Source organism: Schistocerca nitens, chromosome 1 (assembly GCF_023898315.1).
Source record: "Schistocerca nitens isolate TAMUIC-IGC-003100 chromosome 1, iqSchNite1.1, whole genome shotgun sequence".
Taxonomy (NCBI): Eukaryota; Metazoa; Arthropoda; class Insecta; order Orthoptera; family Acrididae; genus Schistocerca; species Schistocerca nitens.
The window spans coordinates 1,060,898,792-1,060,913,884 of NC_064614.1; the positions used below are offsets into that span (position 1 = coordinate 1,060,898,792).

General features: G+C 40.4%; 1 pseudogene; it reads right to left on the bottom strand.

The window, feature by feature from the left end:
* Window positions 1-12,823: 12,823 nt before the first annotated feature.
* LOC126206574 (5S ribosomal RNA) lies at window positions 12,824-12,941 on the bottom strand (annotated as a pseudogene).
* Window positions 12,942-15,093: the final 2,152 nt, after the last annotated feature.

Here is a 15,093-nt window from a genome sequence, read left to right on the forward strand (position 1 = left end):
TGGCATGGCAAGCCGTTCCACAGGACTACATCCAGCATCTCTACGATCGTCTCCATGGGAGAATAGCAGCCTGCATTGCTGCGAAAGGTGGATATACACTGTACTAGTGCCGACATTGTGCATGCTCTGTTGCCTGTGTCTATGTGCCTGTGGTTCTGTCAGTGTGATCATGTGATGTATCTGACCCCAGGAATGTGTCAATAAAGTTTCCCCTTCCTGGGACAATGAATTCACGGTGTTCTTATTTCAATTTCCAGGAGTGTAGTATAGGCATACGTATTCAGAGATATGTAAATAGGCAGAATACAGAGCTGCGGTCGGTGACACCTATATAACACAACAATTGTCGCAGTTGTTACATCGGTTACTGCTACTACAATGGCAGGTTGTCAAGATTTAAGTGAGTTGGAACGTAGTGTTATAGTCGGCGCACGAGCGATGGGACACAGCATCTATGAGCTAGCGATGAAGTGGGGATTTTCCCGTACGACCACTTCACGAATGTATCGTGAATATCTGGAATCCGGTAAAACTCAAATCTCCGACAGTGCTGCGGCCGGAAAAGAACGAGACCAACGACGACTGAAGAGAATGGTTGAACGTGACAGGTGTTCAATCCTTCCGAAAATTGCTGCTGGGCCACCAACAAGTGTCAGCGTACGAAACATTCAACGGAAAAGCATACATATGGGCTTTCGAAGCCGAAGGCTCACTCGTGTAGCCTTGATGACTGCACGAAACAAAGCTTTACGCCTTGCCTGGTCCCGTCAACACCGACATGGAACTGTTGATGGCTAGAAACATATTGCCTAGTCGGACGAGACTCGTTTCAAATTTTATCGAACGGATGGACGTGTACAGCTACGGAGCCAACCTCATGAATCCATGGACCCAGCATGTCAGCATGGGACTGTTCAAGCTGGTTGAGGCTCTGTAATGGTGTGCGGCGTGTGCAGTTGGGGTGGTATGAGACCCCTGATATGTCTAGATATGATTCTAATAGGTGACACGTATGTAAGCATCCTGTTCCGATCCCCTGCATCTATTCAAGTCCACTGGCTAACCGACGGGCTTGTGCAATTCAGAGGCGGGTTGCTAGATTTGTTACTGGTAGGTTTGATCATCACGCGAGTGTCACGGAAATGCTTCAGGAACTCGGGTGGGAGTCTCTAGAGGAAAGGAGGCGTTCTTTTCGTGAACCGCTACTGAGGAAATTTAGAGAACCAGCATTTGAGGCTGACTGCAGTACAATTTTACTGCCGCCAACTTACATTTCGCGGAAAGACCACAAAGATAAGATAAGAGAGATTAGGGCTCGTACAGAGGCATATAGGCAGTAATTTTTCCCTCGTTCTGTTTGGGAGTGGAACAGGAAAAGAAAATGCTAATTGTGGTACGAGGTACCCTCCGCCACGCACCGTATGGTGCATTGCGGAGTATGTATGTAGATGTAGATGTAGAATTCCAACAGGACAATGCGACACCCCACACGCACAGAATTGCTACAGAGTGGCTCCAGGAACACTCTTCTGAGTTTAAACACTTCCGCTGGCCACCAAACTCCCCAGACATGAACGTTAATCAGCATATCTGGGATGCCTTGCAACACTTTGTTCAGGAGATATCTCCACCCACTCCTACTCTTACGGATTTATGGACAACCCTGCAGGATTCATGGCCTCAATTCCCTACAGTACTTCTTCCGACATTAGTCGAGTCCATGCCACGTCGTGTTGCGGCATTCCGCGCGTTCGCGGGGACCTACACGATATTAGGCAGGTGCACCAGTTTCTTTGGCTCTTCGGTGTATTATCCACGTAATAATATGAATCAATCCGTTATTGTTCGATTATGCTATTACCTAATGTTTATTTAAAATTATAACAAGGACAAAGTACTTGGGAGTAATGGTCCGAAGTTTTCTCTGCCTCGTGATGACTGGGTGTTGTGTGATGTCCTTAGGTTAGTTAGGTTTAAGTAGTTCTAAGTTCTAGGGGACTGATGACCATAGCTGTTAAGTCCCATAGTGCTCAGAGCCATTTGAACCATTTTTGAATGGTCCGAAGTGACCTAAGGTGGAATTCCCGCATAAAACTAACTGTAGGAAAATCAGACGCAGTTTGAGGTTCACTGCAAGAATATTAAGGGAACGTAATTCATCGTTAAAAGGAGTGGCTTACAATACACTTAACACCGATTCTTGAGTACTGATCTTCAGACTGACCCTTACCAGGTTTAGTTAATAGGAGAGATAGAGAAGATCCTACCAAAAGCGACACATTTAGTCGCAGTGTCGTTTAGTGGACTCGAAAGCATTGTAGAAGTGTAAAAAAAAGCTCCAGCGGCAGACGCTGCAAGGGGGTGGGGGTTCGTGTAACACGCAGATGCTTACTGTTGCAACTTCGTGAGCCTCATTCCAAGAATATTCGAGCGACATATGACTTCGTCCCACATTCGTCTCGCGAAGTCACCACAACGAGAAAATCAGAGAAATTAGATCTGTTACGGAGGTTTATCGAGAATCTTTCCGCACAAGCACCACTGGCGAATGGAGCAGGGAAGCGAGGACGTGACAGTCGTGACAGAAGTACTCTTCGCTAAACTCCGTGACCTAACTAGTGAATTACAGATGTAAATGTCGAAGTATCTGAAGTGTTGGCAGAAGAGCCAACACCGTGTTGCTAGAGGAGGCCGAAATACACGCGTTTAATCTCACGCAGACTGGCGTGAGGTCTGGAACAGGACAATGTCTTGAGAATTGCAAATAAAGTACGTAGATGATGTAATACTTAACTTTAATCCATAATTGGTGTACATCGCTCTTGACGGTACAGGTTTTATAATAAGCTCAATATCACTGGTAATGGCGCCTTGCTAGATCGTAGCAAATGACGTAGCTGAAGGCTATGCTAACTATCGTCTCGGCAAATGAGAGCGTATTTGTCAGTGAACCACTGCTATGAACGTCGGCTGTACAACTGGGGCGAGTGCTAGTAAGTCTCTCTAGACCTGCCGTGTGGCGGCGCTCGGTCTGCGATCACTGACAGTGGCGACACGCGGGTCCGACGTATACTTATGGACCGCGGCCGATTTAAAGGCTACCACCTAGCAAGTGTGGTGTCTGGCGGTGACACCACAGTATCCACTTTAAAAAAAAAAAAAAGCAAAAAACAAAACAAAAAAACTAAAGGATATAACTTTGTACTATATTCTGAATGGCTCGTGAATGTGACATCTACAAATTTTTAGAATTAACTAAACTAGGTGTAATATCATGTGTGTCTTGGGTGTCTACATCTGCAGTGAATTTTCTCTTTAGTGTCTCACAATCTACCTTAGCGTATTATTGGCATTTGTCAGACAACAAAATAACGGTTGTCACAGTAATGTGAGACACAAGAAGCGGAAACCAGCGTTCATCTTTTGATTCGATTATCGCAATCTTTAAGTACCCATACTAGCTTTGCCATACAATGCCAAGCTCTAGCGGTGAAGCTAAGTTGCTGTTGAAGACGAGCAGATCCATTTTCTCCCGATCGAACAGCTATAGTTGTCAGTGATTTATGCGGAGGGCGTGAGAGGTATACTCGGACGGTTCCTGCATCCGCGCCTTGGGAAAGATACTTCCTCATTTACGTCCAACTAAGCTAGTGGTACGCCTCTCTCGAGACAGATGTCAAGAGGCGATTAAGACTCAGCCTTTAGTTTCAGAACTGAAAGTATCTGAAACGTTAGTAGATGCTCTGTCAGTGCATGCATGACGTTGGCGAAAGCACTCAGACAAAGCTACGACAGCTGCATTCCCCGTATCGACTCCACAGGGACCGCCCATTTAAAAAAATGGTTCAAATGGCTCTGAGCACTATGGGACTTAACATCTGTGGTCATCAGTCCCCTAGAACTTAGAACTACTTAAACCTAACTAACCTAAGGACATCATACACATCCATGCCCGAGGCAGGACTCGAACCTGCGACCGTAGCAGCCGCGCGGTTCCGGACTGCGCGCCTAGAACCGCTAGACCACCGCGGCCGGCGCCCATTTAAAATTTGACTGTACATCCACGATTTACATATCTTTAATTATTCATCTGATTAATACAGATATTTGATCTTTTTCACTGTTAATACTAATCTCTTAAAACCGTCAAATTTAAAAAAAAAATAATTATAATGTATTTTATGAGTTAATTTTACAGAGTGATTGAAACAATTTAAAATATTATTTTTTGGATACAAGTAGATTTAGTTTTTCTTTATGAAATCTATTATATATATTTTTCCAGTTGCGATTACAATAATATATAATGGTTGAGAAATATCGCTTTCCAAGAACTGCGTTTCTATTATATTTCACTGTCCTTTTTTTCCGCGGCTGCATCATTGAAGCCAAGTTTACCAGCTGTGTCGCGTTCTGTCGACGAGATAGAGGAATTTGACATTTTTCACCCATAATCGACCTTAAGTAGTTTTTTAACATCTTCAATTTGCTGAAACTGCGTACGCAATATGCTGCATACACTGGTATTGTAACAAACATCAAATTTCATTTCCTTTTGCTTCTCGTCAGCATTAAGAAGGTAACTAGACATTCAGAAAGTTAATGATTTGCTTTATGTTGCTAATACATGTGTCAATGCTAAAAAGCAATCCTTTAGTGAAGCAACCAGAAAATTCTCGATTCTTTAAAGAATCGAACTCCGGTCTATAAGACAGCTTCAGGCCTTTCATTACTTTACATGAGTTGATGTGTTAAATATTTGACTTTAAGGATGTAACAAGAACAAAGTTTAGCAGAGCTTTGAAATTATGGTTAAAGTTTGTTGGAAGTCCCTAAGTGTTCACCTTATGAAACTGGATAAACATAGTCTGGGTAATTTGCTCCCCCTTTTAAGCAAAAGCTAGTTTTTCACCCATCTGAACGTTTATGACGTCATTTCAGCTGAACTACGTATCGTACAATGATATAATTTTGCAGGTACACTCAGTGATATATGTGGGTGCTGCCCGAACAGTGTGTTCCGACATAGGGGTTAGGAGTGCAGATGTTATCAGTTCTACACTGGAAGGTACGTCTACCTTCTATACAAAGAACTATTTTTAAACGTATTTTTTTTTTTTTTAATTTTAAAGACCTGTTCCATTCATGGATGAAATTCGAGTAGACCTGTTCTCCAGTGGCAGGTTTTAATATTTAGCGAAGAGATATCGTAGTAAAAAAATAATAAATTAAATGTCAAGCATGATGTTGAAGATTTACTTCATGAGGTGCGAAAATGTAAGCAGTGACAACCTTTTTTTTTCAAATAATGGTAAATCCACGACGGAATGTAACAATATTCTGAAAAAGATAGTTATTACTCACCACAAAGCGGAGATGCTGAGTCGCAGATCGGCACAACAAGAAGACTGTCTCCGTGTTACCTTCTTTCTCCCATCATTTTGTTGGGGGAGTCAGCCAGAAAAAGTTTAGTAAAGATTTGAAATTATGTGTAAAGTTTGTTGGGACTCGGTAAGTTCACAAATACTAGATGAATAAAGTCCAGGTAGATGTGCGCCATCAGTACGCTGGCACAGTTTCTAACTGTAATACTTGTCTTACTGTGTTAAAATTTCAGCGTGAGCTTACATCTCTTAATGTGTAGATTATTACAGCATTTTAAATTTTTAAACTCAGTCAATAATTACTCGAAATATTGAAAATCAAACTTTTGTTGCCCGTGGAAGCTGTTTAATCGACAATCTGCAATGGTAGTGTGTTCCGAGATAGGGGTTAGGAGTGCAGATGTTATCAGTTCTACACTGAAAAGTACGTCTACCTTCTATACAGAAAACTATTTTTAAACGTATTTTTTTTTTTATTTTAAGGACCTGTTCCATTCATGGATGAAATTCGAGTAGACCTCCTGTTCTCCAGTGCCAGGTTTTAATATTTTCTCCTGTCGAGATTTCTACACAAATAACATGAAGTGATATGTACGACATTCCATCCTTCCTCACAAAAGAAAACCAAAATTGTCACGAGGAATTCCATGTAGTTTTCTAGAACTCTGAAACAATTTTCGTGTCAACTGTGGAAAAGTTGATAAATATATTAAAAACAGCAGCTTGCTTTTATTGTGCGCAGAGTTTTCCAGTTTAATAATTCAAGAAGAAAGGACGACTAGACACTACCGCCCCGTCGACGAACAGATTAGAGATGGAATCCAAACCCAGGTTGGGGAAGCATGAGGCTTATCCTGGAATTACCGTAAGCGATTTACGGAAACCGCCAGAAATATGGATGTCAATGGCCGGTGGGGATATGAACACAGCTCCTCCGAAATGACAGCTTCGAATCTTACCATGGCACTTTCGGAACTGGTATTTATACAGGGTACTATCTTTCTGTTCAACCTCATATTTAATTTGACATAGAATCAAGTCACAGATATAGTGACAGCATTAATGATACGTTACTTAATTGTGATACTCGAATGTGATAATTGACGGACGACTTCACTATTCAAAAAGGATATATTTTAATATTATAGTATCGCTACGGATTCGGAGATCCAAGTGCGAAAATATAATTTTTATAAGGAAGTTGTAATTAACCGATCGGTAACATCACATATGTTTATTTCGAGGTTTTTTTAGGCCATGAAAGTGTAAAGCTGCTTGATATCGACCAACATATTTGCAGTTAGGTAGAACTGGAAAACCAGGTTTCACGGTATTTATTGTATAATACAGTATGTAGCTCTCTTACAGATATAAGTTACAAAGACAAACGTTTGCGACAGATCATTAAGCATTCAACATCAACCATTTACAAAACTAATATTAGCTGGATATGCAGAAAAAGAAAGTCAGCAGCATACACCAAATTATAGGTTTATGCGAAGTATTTTTTGTGTGGGTAGCAGACGTCTAGTAAATTAAATTGGATATAACTTTTCTTGGGTTTCAATTAATAATAACTGAAATTATGTGCTTGAGAAAAATTTTCTTTCTTTTGAAGCTTTCGGCACTAAGCTAACGTAAAATGTAGAATTTTCTGCTTTCAGTCATACAGAGAGAAATAATTTGTCGTGAACTTCAGTTTCCTGCCTTGTACAACCTATCTTTAAGCAAAACACATTCATTGTTTTGAAGAACAAGTAACTCGAATGTAAAGAAAGCAGTGTTGTCAGTGACAGATATTCTCGGTGCTCACCAGAAAAATAGCGAGATTGCAGTCGACAATGAAGCGTGAACAATGCCAATAATGAGCAATATTACACTGAAAAATAGGAAATCTGAAAACCAAAGCATAAAATAAGCTTCTTCCACACATGAAAATTTGTTTATCGCGTTGGAAAACTGAAATATAGCGCGTTAACAGTAAAAGACAAGATATTTCTTGATACCGGTATGTGACGGCACTTACAAAAATAACTAAAACTATATCCCTTTAACTTTCTTATAGACATGTAATCTGCGATCAGCAAATAGCTTCACACCACATAAAGGTATCTCAGACATCTCGTCCGGCAGACGTAAATAACTCACTGTACTCGGCAGAAGGCTCCAGCTGAAGTAGTTCTCACCCTCTAATGAAGGCACCTGTCGGCTCTTACGCCCTACCCTCTGGCGGCAAGCCTGCGAAGCTGTTGCAGCTCTGCTTTCGGCCAGTGACGCGTGGAGCGCTAGCGCCGCACGCGAATTTGCGGGTCAACTTCTCCAGGTCAATCCTTTTCCTTGCGTTTATCTATATAACTTCTGAAGCGCCACAAAAGTTTCAGTAATTATACACTTATCTTTGAAACAACATAAGTTTATAACGACATTAAAATACTGTAGTAAGGGTGGTTTCCTTACAGTCTCGAAAAAGGTCATATTAAACGTGTCAGTGAAATTAGCTTGTGTTGGCTGCAATAAACCTCACACGTCTTGCAAATTAAAAAACTGTACGAGCGTATCAAGGTGTCTCTGAATACTCCTGCAGGTGTTTGTCGGTCAGCAGTTTGTGTGCAGTTACTGCTAGTATCTTCTGCAAGGTCAATAATAGAACTGGGATTTTTACCATTATATTAGTGATGGGCTAAACTGCGATTTTCCGATATCAGTGATTTCTGTGAATGCTACTTTTCAGTATCTGTTATTCTTAACTGTGATTTGTCACAGTTAAGAGTCGCAGTTAAGGAACATAGGTCGTGTATCCCTCCGCCACTGCGATTTCTGCTACTTCCGCGATTTCTGCTACTTCTGCGATTTCTGCGACTTACCACCGTATGAAAAAGTTACATCTGTCCACACAGAAAATTGCATCTCAACAAACCTGTCATTGGCAAGTATGTTTTACGTTTTTCTTCCGTTGACTTTAATTTTGTATTAAAGAAACAACTGTGAAAATAATAATAGTGTAATTAATATGTAAGTAGCCGTACAGTACCGCAATAGTTCGTGTTTAGAACATGAATTCTAACATATTGTTATGTTCACAGGTACCTGAACTACATTTCAGTCATTCAGTAAAGTGATAACTCAAAATATCATTGTCAACAGATATGAAGAAATTGCCACTGCGTCTTAAGACCGTTTTCGTCAGACGAGAGGTTAGTTTCTAAGCGTTTCGATGGACTTAATTACTTCAGTGAGATCGTTCTTGCAAATGTGATATTCCTTATAGCAAATATTAGCAATCTACTCTGTCAATAATATTGCTAATAATTAGTGACAGCAAAAATTGTTTAATAATCCTTGTGTTTTTGCAGACGCAGTTCTGACTCTGATTACTGGTTGCTGTACGTATCTATTCACATCAAGGCAGTTGAGAGAGACTCGTGAAGATTCAAGACAGCTCTTAGAGGATTTGCAGTCTAAAAGTGAAATAATTGTGAAATAAGTGTGTGAATGATTAAACTGTGTTTTATTGAAGTTGTTGTGCGATTTTAAAGGCATAATAAATGTTAAATACAGTGAGTGAATAATAAAAATCTCATTTTCCACATGTTAAGCCGTCCAATACCCGTAATTTTCCGCCACTTACTTATTGGTAAAAACTTGTTGGAGAGTGACATGCCGCCCCCCCCCCCCCTCCCTTTCTCCATAATCTTGGTGTGACACTGACCTGTAACATATCCCGAAGTTCCCGAAGTCTACAATATGCATTTTGAGGCTGTTGATATGAAAGTGGGAAGTACAGATCTTCCAGTTAAATCAGGAATAGCTTAAGTGCATCACTTGAAAGTAACAAAGGAAAAGTGTACTTATGTAGGTGGTAGTAGTGTCGGCAAAAAGTTCTTGTGTGTAAAGTTGCCATGTAGAACACCAGGTGCAAAACTTTTCTCCCGAGTCTTGAACTGTGTTGGAACAAAAGTGAGACATTCATATGACTGTTTTCATTTCACTACACTTATACAGATGTCTGAGTTCTGCTGTGTTAACATTGCAAAGTCCTGTAGGCATGTGGAGTAGTAACCAAAACTCTCATATTGGAAGCAGAATCAAACACAGTTGTTACGTTACTTGATATTTTCAGGAGAAAAAGGCAATGTTGCTTCTTATTAATATAATACATTCAGAGTCACAGCAGTATTTGACCAATCATAACTGATGCTGAATGTGCATGTCGTCATATAATATGAAGGGCTTATTTCAATAGTGGTACAAGTCCATTACCTCCACTTTTCTGTCTATAATGCTTCTGAAATTAATGATACAAACAAGAAGCCATATGCTTGAATATTTCTGGTATCTCAACTGCAGATTTTTCAGCGCTCATTTAACTTTACGACTCTGTATCTCAAAATGAACAAAAATGGGCTTGTACCACTATTGAAATAAGCCCTTCATATGCACACACAGCATATCAATCTCGTGATTCACAAGGCTCTCATAACAAAGCACGTACGTCGGTCAACAGACGGCACTAGGAAAAGTATGTTAATTGCGCTTTTTAGTTGCTATTTGCGACTCTTAGTCGCGATTTGTCGCAGAAATTGCAGTTTGACTCGGTAGCGAATAGCGTAGTATGAATTTTGCTCAACAGATGGCAGTGCTAACTGCGCTTTTTAGTTGCTACTTGCGACTCTTAGTTGCGACTTGTCACGCAAATCGCAGTTTGACTCGATAGCGTGTCACAGAGATGAGCGTAGTACGAACTTTGGCCTACAGATGGCACTATTAACTGCGCTTTTTAGTTGCTACTCGCGACTTCTAGCCAGGACTTGTCACTGAAATCGCAGAAAGGAGTATGGAATTCGGCCCACAGATGGCTCACGGCGTTGAATGTGAAATGCTACTTCCGACTGCTAATTGTGACTGAAATCGCAGTTAGATTTTGTAAAGTTGTTATTGTGATATCTGTGACTTCTCAATCACTGTGATTTCTAACAGATACGCGATTTCCTGCCCACCACTACATTATATGCTCAAAAATGAGATTCTCTCACCAAGAATTTAAAAAATATGCACAATAACATAAAAAATATGACCTAAGAAAATCAAAAAGAGGTAATGTTGTGAAATAAAATAGTAAATCAGTTTATGATAATAAACTAATTATTTAAGAAATGAAATGAAATGATCGTATGGCATTGTTGGCCGGGAGGCCCCATGCAGGGAAGTTCGGCCGCCGTATTGCAAGTCCTTTTCAGTTGACGCCACTTCGGCGACTTGCGAGTCAATGATGATGAAATGATAATAAACACACAACACCCAGGCATCACGAGGCAGAGAAAAATCCCTGCCCCCGCCGGGAATCGAACCCTTGACCCCGTGCGCGAGAAGCGAGAACGCTACCGCAAGACCACGAGCTGCGGACCATTGTTTAAGAATAAAATGCATATGAGAAGCAAGCTTAACTATGGAATCTGATGTAGTGTTTTTTTACTAACATTATCACAACATAATTATCCTATGGTTTTTTTGTGCATCCTCGCTTTTACTCAACTAATGAATTCTAAGTCGCAATATACAATGAATATCTTGTGCAAATTATCACGTAAAAATATTTCCTACTGTCAGTCAACACAGCCTGGTACTTCAATGAACTTCTTATTACCTCATCTGACACAAAAGGAGCATATTCAGAATGGACAATATCATTTGAATCTAAATATAAATGACTGAGGGTCCATTCTCCTCAGTCAGCATATAACATAAGCTATTTTTACAATTTCTGTTATTATTATTATTATTATTATTCGAAACACTGATGAAGCAGTCAGGCACAGTATTTATTGATTATTGCTCAAAACTTTTGCCGAAATGAGGTGTTACATGTCCGAAGTCCAGCAGTCTGCAAATCTAAACTGAAATTAAAAAAAAAAAAAAACAATTTTCTTAGTTTATTGGAAACTGCATACGTGGAAATAGTGCAATAAACAAAATAATAAAGTGGCGGACGTTTGAAACAAATATTTATTTTGTTGTGCGTTTTTGGTCATGTCTTTTGCAGTGACTAATGAATAAATTGAAATAAGGAAATTAGCCTGTTAGCCTTTGCAGATGTGCACGGGGTACAATTCAGCCAAATTTCGGAATGATATCTTTATTAGCGTGCCCATGATCCATTCCGTGAGCTTAAAATACACTGTTTCTCAAACTGATGAAATGGATTGCGGCCACACTAATAAAGATATCCATCTGGGATTTGGCAGAATTACTTCTCGAGCTTGTCCGCAAGGACTAGTATGCAAATTTTCTTATCTCAATTTATTCATTAGTTACTTCGAAAAAAACTTTACCAGAAGTACACAACAAAACAATATATTACATCCAAATGTCAGTCATTTTATTATTTAGTCAAATTTCAAACAAATGCGATATTACTCTGTGTGCAAACACCTGATAGATTAAGAAAATTGTTTGAAACTTCCTGGCAGATTAAAACTGTGTGCCCGACCGAGACTCGAACTCGGGACCTTTGCCTTTCGCGGGCAAGTGCTCTACCATCTGAGCTACCGAAGCACGACTCACACCCGGTACTCACAGCTTTACTTCTGCCAGTATCTCGTCTCCTACCTTCCAAACTTTACAGAAGTTCTCCTGCGAAACTTGCAGAACTAGCACTCCTGAAAGAAAGGATACTGCGGAGACATGGCTTAGCCACAGCCTGGGGGATGTTTTAATCTGCCAGGAAGTTTCATATCAGCGCACACTCCGCTGCAGAGTGAAAATCTCATTCAAGAAAATTGTTTTTTTTTTTTTTTTATTTCAGATAAGATGTACAGACAGCAGGACATCCGTCAGTGACACATCTCATTTTGGCCACAGCAACCTCAAATCCTCGGATCAGACACTCAAATATGTCTGAATTTCTTAAGAAAGCAGAAAATGTTCGCCAAGTATCAATGAATAATGTGTAAAACGGTTTACGTTAGTTGCTTCATTAGTCTTGCCAAAAAACCGTAAAAATCGTTTACTTTATAGCTTGACTGATAAGAATGGACCAGTAAGAGAGAAATTTTCACCTAGCACAATCAGTGACATGGAACACAGTATATGATACCCTTCGATTTTTGTCAGCACATTTTCCATTTTCTTTGACACTTCTTTTCCTACTTTACCACAAACAGCTTCTAATTTATCCACAGTTTTTTCCACTTAGCATTTCAATACATTGTAGTTCTAAACTGGAAAACTAAACTCTGTCCGAATAGGTCTCGGAAGACCCTAACGGTATTGACCGACCGCCGTGTCATCCTCAGCCTATAGGCAGCATTGAATGCAGATGTGGAGGGTCATGTGGTCAGCACACCGCTCTCCCGGCCGTCGTCAGTTTTCGTGACCGGAGCTGCTACTTCTCGGTCAAGTAGCTCCTCAATTGGTCTCACAAGGACTGAGCGCATCCCGCTTGCCAACAGCGCTTGGCAGACCGGACGGTAACCCATCCAAGTGCTAACCAAGCCCGACAGCGCTTAACTTCAGAGATCTGACGGGAACCGATGTTACCACTGCGGGAAGGCCGTTGGCACATTGGAGTTTTGGCAGTAAGAATTGTAACCATCAATCCCTAACGCATACCTTTTTAAATAGGAGATAGCACTAAGAAAATGTCTGCAGTTAAAAACTTAAATGCTGCAACACGTGATGGGTCCTTCAAAAATATCTTTTTGACACACCAAATAAATTTGTCTACATCACTTAGTTTATTGTGAGTCCTAATTAAGTCAACAATTTAAGGATAAGAGCAGAACAACAAGTTTCCGCTACATTTCAGGATCGATAAGACAATCGGGCAAAATCGACGTGAGCATCTACAGTTACATGACTACTCTAAAATTCACAGTTAAGTGCTTGGAAGACGGTTCATCGAACCACCTTCTAGCTATTTCTCTATCGTTGCACTCTCGCATGGCGCGCGTGAAAAACGAGCATTTAAATCTTTCCGTGCGAGACCCAATTTCCCTTATTTAGATGATCATTTATCCCCACGCAGGTGGACGTCAACTAAATACTTTCGCAGTTGGAGGAGAAATTTGGTGATTGAAAGTTCACGGGAAGATCCCGCTGCATCGATAACGCCATTGTTTTAACTGCCACCACACTTCACTTATCATACCCGTGACACGCTCTTCCCAATTTCGTGATGATACAAAACGAGCTGCCCTTTGAACTCTTACGAAGTCATCCGTCGATCCCATCTGATGCGGATCCCACACAGCACAACAATACTCCACAAGGGAACGGACAACTGAAGTGTAGGCAGGCTCTTTAGTACACCTGTTTCACTTTCTATGTATTCTGCCAATAAAATGCAGCCTTTGGTTTGATTTCCCCACAGCATTATCGAGTTGATAGTTCCAATTTAAGTAATTCGTAATTGTAATCCCTAAGTATTTAGTTGAATTTATAGCTTTCAGGTTTTTGCGATTTACCGTGTAAATTTATCGATTTCTTTTAGTACTCATATGGATGACTTCACACTTCTCATACTTTAGCGTCGCCACTTTTCTAACTTTACTGGGATCTCGTCTAAATCTGTTTGCAGCTGCAGTTGATCATATAAATTACTTCAGAAGACGGTAAGAGGCGTAAATGGCAGCATCGTCTGCAAACAATCTAAGACTGCTTCTCAGTTCCTCTATATATTTCAAAGTGCCTACAACGCTTCATTGGGGAACGCCAAATACTGTTTTACTCGATGACTTTCCATCAATTACTACGAAATGTAACACGAATACAGTCGCGCAACTGAGGCGACATTGAATAGGCACGCAATTTTTTAGAAATCGCTTGTGAGGAACAATGTTAAAAGTCTTCTGGAAGTCTAAAACTATGGAATCAATGTGATATCCTCATATTTCCTTTCTTGAGTATTGGTGTGACCTTTGCAATTTTCCAGTCCTTAGATACGGATCTTTTGACAAGCTAGCGATTGTACATGATTGCTAAGCATCAGCACACTCTGAAAGGAATCCGCCCGGTGTACAACGTGGAACAGAGGTTTTGCCGTCATTAACTGATTTAAGCTGCTTCGCTACAGGGAGGATATCTACTTCAAGTTACTGCTATTGACAGCTGTTCTTTATTCAAATTCTAGAATATTTACTTCGTCTTCTTTGGCGAAGGAGTTCGGAAAATTGCTTTAGTGGCACTGTCATCAGTGAAATCATCATTGTTACCGCACAGTAAACTTACTGATTGCGTCTTGCCGCTCCTGTAGTTTACACATGACCATAAGCTCTTTGGATTTTCTGCCGGATATCGAGACTGAGTTGCTTTGTGAAAACTATTAAAAACAGCTCGTATTGAAGTTCGCTCTAAATTTCGTGCTTCTGCAAAACTTCGCTAATCTTGGAATGGTTTGCGTTATTTTCAATTTGGCATGCGTTTTTCGTTTTAGGTACCGTGGGGGATGAGTATCATCTCTTATTAATTAATTTGGTATACAAGGTAGTCCATTGATCGTGACCGGGCCAAATATCTCACGAAATAAGCGTCAAACGAAAAAACTACAAAGAACGAAACTTGTCTGGCTTGAAGGGGGAAACCAGATGGCGGTGTGGTTGACACGCTAGATGGCGCTGCCATAGATCAAACGGATATCAACTGCGTTTTTTTAAATAGGAACACCCATTTTTTATTACATATTCGTGTAGTACGTAAAGAAATATAAATGTTT